Source organism: Pararge aegeria, chromosome 12, assembly GCF_905163445.1.
Source record: "Pararge aegeria chromosome 12, ilParAegt1.1, whole genome shotgun sequence".
In the NCBI taxonomy this organism is placed as follows: domain Eukaryota; kingdom Metazoa; phylum Arthropoda; class Insecta; order Lepidoptera; family Nymphalidae; genus Pararge; species Pararge aegeria.
The window spans coordinates 11,889,515-11,907,054 of record NC_053191.1 but is presented as its reverse complement, the minus strand read 5'-3'; the positions used below and the strand labels follow the sequence as shown (position 1 = coordinate 11,907,054).

Sequence of the window (17,540 nt, the reverse complement as noted above, 5' to 3'; positions counted from 1 at the left end):
CCGATGCGTCGCCGGCTTTTAAGGAATTTGTTTATCCGCCCCTGTATACTAAATTTCATGAAAATCGTGTGAGCCGATTCCGAGATTCCAATTATATATTTTATATGTATATATAAGGAATTGCTCGTTTAAAGATATAAGATAATGACCATTAATGTAAGCAGATATTTTAATAATATCGTAAGATGTAGGTTTAAAGCAAGAAGTTGGTATTCATAAAATGATGACTATTTAGGTATCTACCCACTTTAAGGTGACTGAACTAAGAAAATATGCTTAACTATGTAACGATGTTCACCTTCACCGTGTAACCAAGTGACATTTCAAATGCTTAAATTAAATAAGTGCTTTGCGCAGTTACACGCGCGTGCTGGGAATCGAACTCTGCCTCTCAGAAAAAGGGAAGCGTTAACTAGTCTACCCTATAATGACGGCCGAGTGGCGCAGTGGGCAGCGACCCTGCTTTCTGAGTCATAGGTCGTGGGTTCGATTCCCACAACTGGAAAATGTTTGTGTGATGAACATGAATGTTTTCAGTGTCTGGGTGTTTATCTGTACATTATAAGTATTTATGTGTATTATATTCATAAAAAAATATTCATCAGCTATCTCAGTACCCATAACACAAGCTACGCTTACTTTGGGGCTAGATGGCGATGTGTATATTGTGTTAGTATAATTATTTATTTATTTATTTTATCACCACTAACTGTAGGTTAGCCCGCTACTGTCTAAGACTCCCATTATCGCTTACAAACAGGCGAGATGCAAACAAGGGCTAACGGGTAATGGAATAAAAAAAATGTTTAAAGGGAATGTCCACTTTATACTTCATTTAACAACTAATCGGGGAGCGGGGGAAGAAATGTTTAAAGAAAAAAAGTGGGTGTACTGAATCCCTTCTTATGCAAATCTCTCTTTCGAATATTTGAAATAACGTTTGATTTCAGACGCGCGCTGGAGTGTCGCTATTAATTATTAATTTCCAAATGATTTATTAGCATTTTTCCTTACGGACTTATGAAAAAATTCTATAAAAGTTAATTAGGGATATAAACGTGATATTCATTGAAAGGGTTCCTTTTTCGGTCTTTTGGGGTTCCATTATATGGAATGGAAAAACGGTAGACTGTAAGGGTGCATCAAATAAGCCATCGTGTAATGTGCAACAGCAGCGAGGCTACCGCGTTGCAGCAGTGCGGCATTGCCTCTACACTAATATAATAAATGCGAAACTGGGTATATTTGTTTACTTGTTACCCATTTTAGGCTCAACACATTGCACCGGGTTTCTTACCAGGGTATGCATACAGCAGGAACATTGCATAAAACGGCAAAAATCCTCCTCTTATACTAGATACGAGTATATATAAATTTTAGGATAGGCTGTACTTTTGTGTATGCATGAAGTGCAAACGATCTTGATGATATTTGTCACGAATGTAGCTGGCATCCTGAAGATGGGCATAGGATATAAACTGTAAGGCTGCTGCGGTATTTAAAAAATGCATATTTTATCATCGCACGACTTGAACTTATCTTGGTGAAATATTCCCCCCGGAAAATTTTATTAATCCAAAATAAACGCAAGTATCCTCAGGAATAATTGTTAAGACTTAACAATTATTCATTGTAAAGTCAACATCTCCTGAGGATGCTCCGGTTTCGGAGCGAAACGTGCGTAGAGGGTACATTGCCGAGGATCTGTTTGGTGTGAAGTTTACGGATTGAAGAAATTATAAATTACACCGTACAGATCCTGCTGTTCGCGGGGTATAGCAAATTAAGCTTTATTTTCATAATATATTATGGATTTCCGCAAAGTAACGCCTGTTTCTATCCAATAGATCTGAAACACACATTGAACACGCACACATAGGATGTTATTTCTGCAGTTTCTAGATAGCCCCACAAATGTGAGTGCTCGCTTCATCCCCCTAGTGACCTTATACCAGCCAATCTGGGCTGCAAATAGGCTATTCAAAAAAATCTACGGAACTCTCTTAAAGAAGAAACCATACTCGCACCTGACGGTCTTTTTTCTTTAGATCGCTCAATAGAAATTAATTAAGGAGCAATCCTAGAGCCTTTGGTAGCTATACATAGTTGTTTATTTATTAATCGTTTTTTTAAGCTTTACTTATACAAGTTATTTATACAAATACATAGAGCTATGTGAAATGTCTTTTCCTGAGATTGATTTACTTAAACAAGCAAACGATGAGTTTAAAAAACTCCTTGGAAAAGGGACGCACTCAATTTTCCAAGATGGAATGAGTAAACTTTATCTATCAAATGAGAATAGCTACGATATCTAAAATCGAAATAATTCACAAATTAAGACACAACGTCCTGCCTGTTAACTTTACGATCATCATCATCAACATCTTATTATCAATCACCATAACATGGTAAGGTATCCTCTTAGAATGAAAGGTGTAAGGCCAAGGTGTATTCCACCACGCTGGCCAAGTGTGGATTGGTAGACTTCACAGGTATTTAAGAACATTATGGCCGAAGTTTTAACTAGGATATAACCACTCTTTACGAGCTGAAAGTAATTTTTTAAATTCAACGATAACAAGTGTAGGTTCCTACTATTTTGGAGTCATATAAAAACGTTTTTCCTTCACTTATACATTACCATGATAATATCCATTGATACTTGCCGTACAGTTTTACTTTTATCTCGAAACTAATTTGTGGTTATTGTCCAGCTACTTGCAACACGAACTCTATTTTTCGGTCAAGAATTAAATTTAATTTTCTAAAGTAACTAATAGACGGTAAAATCTGTAAAATATCCGTGTCCCTCATCCACGCGGGCAAGCTAAAGCATATTTACAAGATTCATGATTTCATCACGACAATTTTACAATGTTTTCCATTCTAGATAAAAAGAATAACCTAAGATTTTCCCTGTAAGAAAACAAATAAAATGAATAAATGAAGTCGTGTTGATACTTTTCGGTAAGGAATTAAAATTTAAATTATCTGCAAAAAAAGCAGTGAGCAAGCTAAAGCGTAGACCTCGGGTATTAAATGTATTTACAAAATTCATAATTGATTTACACAATTTACAAGATTTTCCATTTTCAGATTGACAGAAGTATTACAGAAGTTTGTGCCCCGATTGGGAAACAAATAAATTAAGTCGCGATCATATTATTCGGTGAGGATTTAAAACATAACTAACTCAAAACTAAAATTCCTTGTGTCAAAATAGTGTACTCTCATAACGAACTCGACTTTTCGTTAAGGAATCAAAACTTAACTTCCTAAGCTAATAGAAACATACTCTGTAAACAAACAGTGCCCCGTAGAGCAAGATTAGTCGTAGACCTCGGTTATTAAATTTATTTACAAGATTCATAATTTCTTCACGACAATTTACACGATCTCCCATTTCGAGATTGACAGAATGACGAAAGTTTGCGCCCCGATTGGGTAACAAAGAAATTAAGTCGTGACAATAATCAAGAACAACATTAATCTTACCAAATAGATAAGTCTACTTACAGTTCTGATATTAAAATTACACCACTAGCTACCATGCGGTCTTACGAAGAAGAGCGGTTTGGTCTGAATCAAAACTTCATTTACCTTAGTTAATTTTAAAACAGGTAGTTATTATTTATTTCATCGAAAAATACAAAAAAAAAAGTATTACATTTAAAAGGTGTACCTAAAACATAAACTCTTGAGAGTTTTACCGTTACACCCTGCGCCGTCGACAATCATTGGTCGTGAATACAACAAGCTAAATTCTACAATTACATTTATGCTAAATAAACTAAACTAACTGATGATCATTAACTTATGACAAATGAAACGTTTATTGAACAAAAAGGTAGTTAGCACTATTGCTACCTAAAAATCCGTTAAAATCCGTAAAAATATTACACATAAATTATTAAATTAACAAAACAAACTATAGTTAAATTAACAAGGCTAGTTATTTTTGTGCAAAAGTAATTTGTGGGATTGAGTATCTACTTTTATAATATGATTCCCATGGTAACCACATTTATCTTTTACATGAATAAACGACTTAAAAAATATCTGGAACTATCTACACCAAAATTTAATGCCACGCATCTTGCAAATAAGCTATTTCTACGGGACGCTTTAAAAACAAAAAAAAAATTGCGGAAAAAGTCACCGGCAACAGCCAGTTGTAATATAAAATCGTAACTAATATTAAAAATGTAGCGAAAACGAAAGTGTATTTGTTTATCCTTTCTTTGCCTAACCGAATCTAACTAAGCAAAGATTAACTTGATTTTTGGCAAAGAGTTAGCCAAATAGACGGAGTAACACAGGATATTTTCTAGCCCAGAAAAAGACATGGAGTAATAAACGCAGACAACAGCTAACAAGTTTAATAAAATCGTTTGATTACATAAATCATGTAATCGTTTGAATGGTGCTCGGGAAATTATCTTTGTAAATATGTAGGTAGTTAGCAGCTGTGTTACCACAACAATAACAAATATATTCAAAGATATAATAAAAACAGAAACATGAAGAAAGAAGTAGAATATCAGAGGTGGCCTTATCGCTCAGGAGCGATCTGTGTGTTAGCCTTGTTTAGTTTCTATTATTTATTGCACATAAGATGTAATACATGCACCTATTTTATATAAACTTAATTCCTGGAAGAATTTTTATTCAGTCTAACCTTCGGTAAAATGGAAAGAGTTATGGTACCTCTATGGTATGTATATTAAATCAGAAAGTGAATAAATGAAGCCCTAAAAAGGCGTTAAAAGCGTGAAGTTGAAGCAACCTTCTGGCGATACAATATAGTTATAACTTTGCAAGAAATAATTACCTAAATACAACAAGTTTAAGGTTATGTTGTCACTCGAATTACAGTCGATTAACCAATACGATCGATCGATCGATCGATTAAACAAGCTAATTATTAATAAAGTTGCATTTTATAATTACTTTTTACTTATGTAGATATTCTTCTAGACACAAGAAAAGCTTGTCTGTTGAATCATAGCTTAAGGTAGCAAGCCAGGAAAAAATGTTTGCTTTTGCCTGTTCTACAGAACAATGTTTGACTTCACAAATACTGGTAACTTTATTATAAATAAATAAAAATAAAATAAATAAAAAGCCTTTACTAAAGCTTTTACACATTATTACAATTTTACTTATATAACATTTTTACTAATCATTATTAGATACTTTTGAATTTATTTTATAAAAATTATATAAAGTTAATTTTGTGATCTATTTTACTGTTCAATTCTTAGGTCTTATTTGAGGTAGAAGTCGCCTTATCGGCGTAGGCCTACCTCGAGTTTTTTCAAAGTTATAAATAAATTATAAATAAAAGAGTCTATAAAAGCACTGAAACAATGGCGACATAACGCTTGAATAAGCAATTTTGGTAGGTTGGCAGATAACATAGTAGGTTAACCTACGGCTTAAAACAGTAGATCACGTTTATATCACTATATCTACCTAATAATAACCAGTCTAACAAATTCCAGTCCAGTGGCAAAGTTTCACTACGCATAAAAATAACTTTCCCTAAACCATCATAAAAAGTTATAACTTTCATAGAATATCACAATGTAAGTTAATAATTTTCAAATATCATGTCATCCTAGTACTTAATACAAAATAAAACTTGTAGAAAACCTGTTTTCGTGTCGGAAAATGCGTGGAAAACGTGAAAAGCTTCTCGCAACGCCATCTAGTGGCGAGAGGCGTCCGGGTAGCCCTGAAGCCGACGAACAAAACACAGAACATTACCATCAACGTGATTGGTATGAAATAGGGCAAGGAAAAATATTTTTTTAATAATCATTATTTAGCTTTTTATTACATGCAATTAATAACAAACGGATCGCACTTTAAAACATATTTTAAGTATTAGTCAAATATTAATTGTATGACTACGTAGATGTTATTTAAATTAAATGAATTGGTACAAGGTTCTGTGTCTGAAATACTGTGTCGTTAATTTGCTTTAAATTAAAATTAGGACATAGGTATATTTTGTTTTAAAATAAAATGCATTGAGTAATTGAGTAGCGTTACAAAATACCTAGTTAAGTATTTGATATTTGAATTGTAATACATCTAATCGTAATCAGGTAAAAAAAATCTGGAAACTTTTCAAGCAACTTCACGTGACATCTTAAGAAAATGTAGGGAAAATGCACCAATTATGGACCCTATCGAAAAGTAGAATTCCCGATCGCACGAAACCCAGTAACCGAATTTCGGGTGGCGGGAAACAAAAACTGACCTACATAGCGCCCTACCGAGTTCAGCCACCCCTGCCGGCTCAGACGACCCTACGCGTCTTCTTGCCCTTTGCAATTGCTCTGCACTCTCGATATTCAAGGTGATCTTATTGTTGCATTTATATTTAAAAAAAAGTTTAATGTATCTGTAGTTAATAAGAAAATATCGCAATATACATAAGTTATTTGTTTTGGTCGACTAGAGCCATGAAAATAGTTTTTCTTTATTTATTTAAAATAATTTAATTTTAAAATGCATTCGACTCAAATATGTAATTGATATAATGTTAGATAAATGAAGCATCACTGATTATAAGTGGGTAGTGTAAACAAATAAATGTCAGCGCTGAGCTTGAAGTCCGAGCGCCGGGCAGTCGATTGCGCCGCAAAAAAAAGCGCATCCTATTATCGACTACAACAAAAGGACTTGTGCAGCGATACCTAAGTACACATCTCGATTCATCGTCTCGACTCGATCCGAACCGATCCTATTGGCGCGCCCCACTGTCGCCTCGAGCGAGCGGGACGGGCAGCGGAGTATCGGTAGCGAGCGACAAGGAGGGAGACGGTCATCTTAGCTGCCGAGTAGCGTCCCACTGGGCGGGGCCGCGCCAAGGAGTGAGCCTCAGATGCGCGTAGTGTTGGTGGGGCCTCGTCCGAAGGATCGCACTGCAGTCGACTGTCGCGGCTACGACGCGCGCCCGCGACCACGTCGTTCCGCTCCCGCTTAAAGGATCACCTTACGTAATAACTAATCGGATCGAAACCGTTCATCCGATTATCGATTGTGAAAAGTGAACTTTCGACACTTGTGTACTATTTTTGTTTATTATTTTTTTTCGCGCTACAGTGAACTTGAATAATTATTATTGTGCGCTCTGTGTTATGTTATTGTTTTGTTTTCGCACTGACTCGTAAGATTATTTTGGGCGTAGCTGTTTGCTTTACAATATTATTTGTTAATGACTTTGTGAGTGAATATTGGAAAACCATATCTAAAACGATTTTTTGTTGATGTGATAACTGACTAGTAGAGTGTTATGTGGACATCACTGAGACATTATCATCTCATGTGACAACTGAACTTCAAATAACAGTAAGTTTTATTTTATACTCATCGTACCAGTGGCACCAAATTTAATTTTTTTTTATGGAACTCCAATGATCTATTTGTGAAAATAATTTTTTAAATCAAGCTTATTTATATTAAGTCACTTAACTCATGGACTCTTAAGTGATCAAAATATTAAGGCAAAGTTAATAAATAATAATGAGAACACATTAAAAAAATTAAGGATTGGAATATGTTTAAGTGAGAACAACTGAAATTTTGCATACAAACTCCAATAAGAAAAATCTATTTAAATATGTTAACGACAAGCTATAAGTGTTTTACTTATATATGAACCACAAAACTATCGAAATAAACATAAGTCCATTAAAAATGTATCATTCGTAACCCTTGCGATTTATAAAATAAATACAAGCTATCAATTTTTTACCTCAACAAAAATATAATAGAAAGTATATTTATATTGAATGTAAAAAAAAATTATGAACATGGTCAAAATATTTTTTTTATTTCTTATCATATCGCAACAAAATGCAAGAAAAATTTTAATTCATATTTCATGACTGAATAACTGATAATTGCGCTAAATAAAATTTAATTGTTTAGTGAATGCTCAATAATAGGTAGGTAGATAGATCTTTATGGAAAAAATAATTAAATATAAGAAAACATTATTTGTACCTTTCCAAAATTTAACTTACATGTTTCAAGACCACTTAGATGTCAAATATTATGATATTTATTAAATATTTGTTTTAATATTAACATCGTAAGTCAGTACATCTTGATAAGAAAGTTACAATTGTGGTGCAAAATTAACATTTAGTAGATCAAATAGCTCATTGAGTGAGAGTTAATTGGTGCAAGTGTAGCCCGGTCGCCCGGTGCGTCGGCATGGCATGCCGATACAAACCGATTCAAACCGATTCGTTTTGTTGTACGTGATTGATGAGTGTCAATTACTGAGTGCTTTACCCTAAACTCCCCTGCACTTCATACGGGGTTTATTTTTATACGGACAATGACATTATTTCCTTTAGATAGAACTAGTATAACGTATATTAAGTTTTAGTTAAATTGTTATTATTGTGGGTAATTTTATGATAATATTTTAGTTTCTTTTTTAAATTTCGAATTTCAATCTATAAAGTCGTATGTACTTAATATTATGAATTTGATTTTACTTGTAAATTTCAAAATAGCCAATTAAAAAAAAATAGATAGACAGGTAAAATAACAAGTATAATTAAAATGTAAAACAGGTGTCCACCTATTTTAATTTACCTATGCAACTAAATTACATCGCTCGATTTTCCAGCCTCTACGTAGGGCATACTTAACTTTTTATTCTAATAAGATTCTGAAGAGAATTTTGTTTGCTGTTAACGAAATGTAGGTATACAACTGCATCCAACTGGAAACTTCTTTATTTGAAATAAGTATAAAATTCTTTATTTTTTATAACTGTTTCAATGTTTTAATGCGTTATGATAATTTTTAGCGCATTGAATACGTTTTTATATACTTAAATAAATCTTGAACCAAAATGCAATAACGCTAAATATGAAAACCTGGATAGCAGCTTCATTTTTGTGCCTTTTGGAGCAGAGACTTTGGGACCGTGGGGTCCGGAGGCAAGAGCCCTTTTCAAAGAATTATCGAAAAGGGTTATCGAGTCTACCGGTGATCCTAGAGCGGGCAGTTACCTTGGCCAACGAATTAGTTTGGCCATCCAGAGGGGCAATGCTGCCAGCATCTTAGGAACTGTGCCTCGCTGCGGTGGTTTCGAGGACGTTTTAGATTTTATTTAGTTTCTAAATAGTTTATTTTAGGTTATAGTTATGTATTAATAAAAATTATATTTTAGAGATAATCAAATAAATAACGCTAAAAAAACCTTGTGAAATGATTATTTGCTTTACATCGTTTGTAGAGTGTAAGAATACAGTATAGTGATTCGATTTCCATTATTGAGAAAAATTATACAAAATTATTTGCAGAAAGGCTCTTTTATTGTCTCATTTTACTTGATACCTACCTATGTAGATATTTTTTGGTAATTTTTGATATTGCATATCTAAAATATTCTATTATCCCACAGTGGGTAGAAACTTAAAATAGAAGAATAAATGTGTTTATAACTTATAACCATATAACATACTAAGTAAGAAAGTGATATAATTTATTATTTCACTGAATTAACTAGCTAATAGTAACTATAATTTTAATAAAAAGATAGGTAGATCCTACTATTTTTAATGTATTTTATTAGCAATAAAGCTACGTGCACTTGTTCCTTGGAGACCAAAAAATATAGATTTTTATTAAATTAAATTAAGTTTATTGCCAGAAGGTAGGTAGTGAAAATTTTAAGAAATTGAGTTCATTTTTTCGTGAAAGTCTTTCACAAAAAAAAATTGGTGTTTACACCATCACTTATCTATATTAGACTGCATCATCACCAAAGGGGGGTATCCCCACACCAGGTAAAATCGCAGTAGGTACCTATAGATACTAGAAAAAACAAAGCTAATATAAAATTAATTAAATTAGACAAATGCTATTTCTTGTCAGTTAACAAAATGTTTTTTTTCGTTATTTCATGATTAAATATCACAATCTATTTTTTTTTTAGATTTTTTCTTATAGAGTAAATATCACTAATATCTCAAGTCTCTTTTTGTAAAAATTTTAGAAGATATTGATTTTCTATTTCTTGTCAGATGACAAAAAGAGTTTTCTTTTATTTTTTAGTAGAATAACAGATGACAGTCAATGAATTAAGAACGATGATGTTGCTGCGACGGTTTTTTGGGCCATCATGATGCACAGAAACTTGTGTCTATATTAGTGCCTTATAAGAAAACGTGTTGAATCACTTATCTCTAAGATCCGTGGCTGCTATTTTTTGTGGAACAACAGTAAAATGAATCTAAATTAATGTAATAGAATGAGATGATTCCTTCCAATATTATTACTATGTGAGTTTTTACTTTGTCTTACAGTTACGGATCCAATAGGTATCTGAAATGTAGATTACGCTAATGGCTCGCTTAGTTTTTTTTTTAAATCCCAGATTTGCTCATAGAATGCCGAAAGCATTATGAAACTTCGCTTTGAAAACAATCGGCAATAATTAATCCTACCACGTTTGGTAGGTAGAGACACATAACTGGTTTAATAGGAAAAATAGTTAAACGTTTGCCAATATTTATTTTAACAAATGGAATAATTCCGTGCTGCAAACAACTGAATAGAAAGATTTAAAAACAATTAATATCTGTCTTTGACATTTGTATTAAGAAGTTCCATGAAATTCGAACAGATGGCGTCACTGGAGGTTATTGACCCCTTTCTACGGTAATTGTGTCATTTTGATCAGACTTTCGAAAGTTAGTTTGAAGTTATTTTTTATGCGATGATTTTACTTCGAACTCCGTTCTATCTTAAACAATGATGATAGTTTTTTTTGAGATATCAAAACTTCTTACCTATTTCCTTGTGGATATAAATCATTTTATTAGGAACGAATGAAGATCTACGGAAATTGAGTGGATACGAAATAGTCACATTATCTGGTTTGGTGGCTTTTGTTGGGACAGGATACACCTCCAATGTGTATTTACTAATTTAAAATGAAAAAAAATATATTAGCGCGTTACCACGATTTTAATATTTTTTATTTTATGAATATTTCTGTAATTTTATACATATTATAAATATACAACTATACCTACTTTACACCACACTGTATGTTATAGATGTCCTAGTGCTAAGTTTGCCAAGCACAGATCAATAAGAAGCGATAAGGCCGCCTTTTGTCCCTTCAACCAAAAATAAATTGTGTTGCAAATAAAAACAATTGTATTAATAATGTGATGATATGATACAAAAGCTTTGTTATTTGATACGAAATCTTTTGATAACAAGATGGTAAGTAATAAGGTGGTATATAATGTATAGATTGATTGAATAGTGTATAAAATGTACGTTAGACTGCAGTGTCCCATTCCATCAGGTGAGATCGGAGGCAAACAATATCTTGCAGTAGGTATAAAAAAGAAATACCACTATGAATCACATAGACATACCGTAGAGCAAAACCATAAACGATTTTCTATTGTTCAGATCGAGCGATGTTTTTTATCACTAGAAATTGTATTGAATGGAATCGACACGTTTTCATTGTCTTTATGTTTGATTATAACAAGAAATCACCAGTAGTAACTGGGGATTTCTTTGCGCATACAAATCATAATTTATAAGTTGTTTCTATGATCTGTGGTTAACGATAGTACTAAAACAAATTACCTATGTATTAATTATAAGTAAAATAAAAAAGTTTTCAGCGCAGAATTATTATAAAAAAAATTCAATGTCGATTATTTGTGGTAGTAAAACGGTGGATAGTCAGCATTAATAATTTAAGTAAATGCATCCCAATGTTTCTGCATCTTGGCTGCTACTGAAATGCTTCGGAATCTTAGTTAGCTCAAATAACAACTCAGGTAACTGGGACTTAACCTTTCGCTGAAATTCATCATCATATGCACCAATTACAGGCCACGGGTCTCTCACAAGGCACCTTTGAGAACTTTATGGATAACTCTCGGGAAAGCAGGTTTCCTAACGAGCGATGCTTTCCATCACCGTTGATGCAAGTGATATTTGAATAACTTAAAAGGCGTTACTAAGTAAGAGCGTGCTAGGTTTTGAACTTGGCTCTTTGAATGTGAAATCGAAATCCTACCCATTGGGCTATCACCGCTTCATATCGCAGATATTAGGATACAATTATGTTAAAAGTTAATCGAAACTGCAATGTTTTCTACTAGATAACGCTACCGGTCGCTATAAAACTCATAAACAGACATTAATTTCGGCATCGATGGTAAAGAACCGTAGCTTATTTGGTAAAGCACTCAGGCTGTGATTTCCAAAGAGCTCAAATGCTTTCAGAAATTTTTATATGCGTTTTAAATTTACAAATTTGATATTACCTCCAAGTGTAGGTAAAAACAACTATATAATGAAAATTCAGGCCTAAGCAGGCCACTTCTCAGGCATAGATAATTACCCAAGATGCTATTTTAAGTCAATTATCGATGATTAATACATTCAATACAATATGTTTAAGGTTGAATAAGTTATTTTTTAAGTAATGCGATAGATGGCGCTGTTTTGGTCTTATTTAATATTGTATCGCGCTAAGAAGATTCTTTACTAATAATTAGAATAGGCCTCCTTGAATGTTATTAAGGTTGAGAATTACAGTGAACAAAATCTTGCTCAGAGTTTTATTTTATCACTCGGGTTTGGTGTAGGTGCGTTCATTGGTCCTTCGAGCCGGATATAGGCTGGCTGAGGAGTGGTGAAATAGACCGCGTCGACACAGAGACGGATTGTCACTGAGGGCGCTAGGGTGCTGCAGCATCAGTTTTAAGCTGTACTAGTCAGTACGGCCATAGCGTCAGCAGGTCCATATGTAACGTTCATACATTAACGAGCAAGACCATTATAACACATGGTGTAAGCGATACGCCACATCTCAACACTAGCTAACTTCCGGTACTTGTTATAGATATACTAGAATAGTATACGAGTGAATGAATGATAGAATGAATTAACTTTTATAGTACACGACATAAAAACAGAATGCAAATAAAAAAATATAGTAAAAACAACACAATGCATGCAATTTGGCGTCCTTATCGTTACATAGCGATCTCTTCCAGAAGTTCCAGACCAATGGCGCAAAAGACAGGCGGCGCATTATTAATTAAATAATATTCTCAGCACCACAAACACCACAGAATCGATAAACGCTAATCGGGTGCCCAAACCATTTTACACTATAGCCTATAGGTATATAAATATATTAATATATATATATATATATTTCTTGTGTGCGTGTGTCACTGAACTCCTCCTAAACGGCTGGACCGATTTGAATGATTTTTTTTGGTATACGTTTGGGTGGCACCCTGAATGGTTTAGATTCACAAATCAGCCCGACAGATGGCGCTGGAGCCCGAGCAAAACCAGAGGCGTAAGATAGTGGTTTTTTTCTTGGTAATTATAAATGCAGCTATCGCTCATTGAGATGTAATTTGATTATATTCTTAACGGTCTTTTAAACGTTCCATTTAACTTTTATTACGTAGTTCAAAAAAAAGTCCAAACTAAGCCGAGGTCCGAGCCCGAAACAGCCACCCTTACCTTACCCTTGTCTTTGAGCCCAAGGCCCAACTCCTGGTGAGCTTCTCAGTCGCCCTCCCGGTGACGCAGTTAACCCTCATGGTTTTTCTCAATAACTATACTCCCATATGATAGTTTACGCGAAACTCGAAAATTGCTAAATGGAACGCATTAAAAATTTTAAACAGTACTTATTTCATTTATTTATGAATGTTTGTTTGTATAACGTTTCAAATATCAGTCTGTGATAAAGAGAAGCGTGGTCGCGCAGCTAGTAAACAATTAAGCTTAGTAAAAATATCTTAGGTGTCAGTTCGCAAATGATAAACAATTTGCATCCAACTCGTGGGACACATCCGGCGCAATAGGTCACATATTGGCCGATAATGATTGAGACACTTTAAACCTTCTTATACAGAATGATCTGCATTTAAATTAATGAATAAAAAAAAAAAGTTATTTTTTTATTTGTCCAATAATTAATTGATTTCTTAACGGGCGCAGTGGCCAGCACTGTTGTCTTGTAAGTGGGACGTCCCGGGCCCGAAACCTGGGTACGAAAATTTAGGAATGTATACTTTCTGTTCTTTCGCATTGGATTAGTAGACAGTTACCACTCTACCACTAGAAGTAATAGTTGATTTTAATACTTACCTGAAAAATTTAGAAATTATATTACGTCCGATCGAAAGTATCAAGTGCCGATTTTTCCTTTGTGTTTTTTCTAAAAAAAAATCTTATTTCAAAAACTCTATAGATATTGACGAGATAAACCTCTTTTTTATCTGTATCTAAAGCCGTTTTCGAATTTTTACGAGACAGGCATGTAAATGACTTTTATTAAGATTAAGTATAGCAAAAAAAATATTATTATCTAACAAACCTGAATTATGTGATCCAGTAACCAATAATTTATGGTAATTATATTACATATATAGTCTAGACATTAATAGGAATAATTTAGAACTCTAGGAATAATAGATATATTCAGTTTAACCAATGAATATCGACAAAATTAATCAGAATGCAATAAACTTTCGATTTTTATTAATTTTGACATTACTGCATAGTGTCAAATCTTTAATCGCCGTTATAATTTATTATCTACGTTCCAAAATTTAATGTCAATGTGCCCATTTAGTATAAACGTTTAACATAAATATGACGGTTGGTAACATGATTGGATAGTAATTTTAATTTTTATGGCTCCAAATCTATGCACGGACTGGCCCACGCTTTAACTAGGTACCTATTCAATATTCCGCGGACAAATTACTAAAATAAATGTCTTAGAGACTTGGTATTAAAAATAAATCATTAAAATTAAATAAGAAAAAGTTAAAATACGAAGTAATTACCAAAAAAAAACATTGAATTTCTTAGATAAACCTAATTATAGCATCCTGTATAATGTATTGTTTAAATTTGTTCACGCATACTAATTATTGTTTATGAAAAGGATTTGTAAACATAACATCAATTGTATCAGATGACATAAAAGTAACCTAAAATATCATTACACTTTAATTTAACTATTTGTAGGTGATTGTTACTTTGCTGGTCGAAAGACAAACATAGAACCTCTACTTTTGTGTATAAAATTATTATTATTTATGGAGTCATATATTTAATTAATAAACTCGCTTATTAGTGCAAAAATATTTGATATTGCTATATTATGTAGTATATTGATGAGAGGTTTTAGCGTTCCGGTACGATGTCGCGTAGAAACCGATGGATATGGATGGGTCTAATGCCCTGTCTATTGCATTATTATTTACCACTAGCTGGGATAGTCAAGAGCTAATTTGTTGTGGAATAATAAAAAAAATTCGAAAAGCTTGTATTCATTTTATATTAATAATATGACAGATGAAGCTGATCTGATGGGGGTGAGCAGTCGCATCGTATGTGTAGAACAATCACCAATACCTAGAGTAAATCTTTGTGGGTGCAAGAACTCTTTTTTTATAGTAATTAATCTGTCTCTTTCTTGATCGTGAAGCATTCCGTTACATCGAGTTTAATATCACAACGGTTCTAATTCCCCTTCAATAATTATTATAACACAAAGCAATACAATATAACTCCGCAGTGCAGTGCATATTTAGTTTTTGGCATAATTTAAAAAAATAATTTATCAAGGAGATGAAAATTGACGGACCAAGGTCCTCGTGGTTGTTAGTGTAAAATCTTTGACTTCGATTATAAACAAAGCAGCACTTGGCATGGTTCATCAACCGGAACTGTAGGTGTTAAGCCTCATCATATAGACACGGGTCTCCTCCAACAATGAGAAGGGGTTAAGGCCGTAGTCCACCACGCTGGCCCAGTGCGGATTGGTGGACTCCGCATACCTTTGAGAACATTATGTAAAACTCTCAGGTATGAAGGTTTCCTCACGATGTTTTCCTTCATCGTCAAAGCAAGTGATCTTTTTAATTACTTAAAACGCACATAACTTAGAAAAGTTAGAGTGCGTGCTGGGATTCGAGCTCGGCTCCTCGAAAGAGAAGTCGAGCTCCTACCCATTGCGCTATCACAGCTTAAGCCTTTTTTAGTAGTATTAGTACTTTCCTGGACGAGCTCTGCCACTATCAGCTTTAACTACTAAGGCGTGTTAAGCCTGCCTGTAAATACACCGACAACTACGCCCTTTAGGTTCGCAGGAATGGTGCTTGGCAGCAGAAATTAGAATGGCGGTAATGAACTTAGACGGACGAGCTACTATCACAAAAAAATCTACTACTACTAAAACTATGGGTAACTAAGTTGTACGCAGACGAACTCGTGGGGGTCAGCTAGTGCATAATAAAAACTAAACTGAATCCGAGAGGCTGGGAGCGGATGTGCCATCGATATCCTGAGTATTTGTTATTACAATGGTACTAAGAATTAATTATGATCATCGGATCATACCAGCGCGTGGGAAGCAATATGAAACTGTCTGGCGTCAATTTATCACCATGGAAGGATACTTTTTTATTTACCTATTCAAATTCAAATTCATTTATTTCAAGTAGGCCTACTTTATAAGCACTTTTGAAACGTCAAGTATGTATGTTTGTAGTGACTCTACCACAGGTTCGGAAAGCAGCTTCTACCGAGAAGAGCCGGCAAGAAACTCAGTAGTTGCTCTTTTCCAACATCAACATTTACAATCATTTTGATATCTTGCGGGAGATGAGAGCGAGGCTGGCTGCTTCCAATCTACCTTGTCATTGAGGAATTCATCAAATGTATAGTAACCTCGCTGTACTAGATGCGTTTTTACACATTTATTAAATGTATGCATTGGTAGGAATCATGTTGTAAAAGCGCATACCCAACCCCACAAAGGAGTTCTGCACCTTTTTCAGACGATATGGAGATATCACTAATTTATGTCCGTTTCTGGTAAGTCGATTGTTAATTTCCCCTTTTTGTTTATAAAGAGTAATATTTTGTCTCACAAAGACTATTATTATAAATATATTGCGAAGCTACTGTAAGAATACCTATTTGTTTTAATTTTTCACGAAGCGATTCGCGTAATCCAAGTTTATATATTATAGATGACTATGACTAGATACGTACTTTTTAGCTCATCGGTACGGGGTACCATCTCTGTTATCAAAAAATATATAAATTAAATACATCGTTTTTGTATCTGAAAATGGGGGCATTTCATATATCTCACTTAACGGAGAGAAAAGTTAGTATTTACGTATGATTGAGTATATGTTACTTTATTATTTTATTTATTATATTTTTCTTATTTGTGCAATTTTGTTTATGTATTTGTATTTAGCTATTTGAATGTAGGTTTATAATAATTTTACACCACCTGTCCGCTCACGCTCATCTTTTCCTAATCCAAAGATCGCTACTAAGCGATTCACTGTCAATGTTCGTGACATTGAGCCGTTGGGTATTTTGATATGGGTTGGTTTCTAGGCGTCATCGTACTGGAACGCTTAATCGCCTAGCGGTACGTCTTCGTCGGGGGGGTAGTAACTAGC

General features: G+C 33.8%; 1 protein-coding gene across 6 annotated transcripts in view; it reads left to right on the top strand.

Annotated features, from left to right (window-relative positions):
- Positions 1-6,944: 6,944 nt before the first annotated feature.
- LOC120628168 (homeobox protein cut) overlaps positions 6,945-17,540 on the top strand; it is a 193,036-nt gene continuing 182,440 nt past the window's right edge. For all 6 annotated transcript variants that reach the window (XM_039896406.1, XM_039896404.1, XM_039896401.1 and 3 more), the window contains exon 1: positions 6,945-7,365. The gene's annotated coding sequence lies outside the window, so the exon portion shown is untranslated. The remainder of the gene's footprint in view (positions 7,366-17,540) is intronic.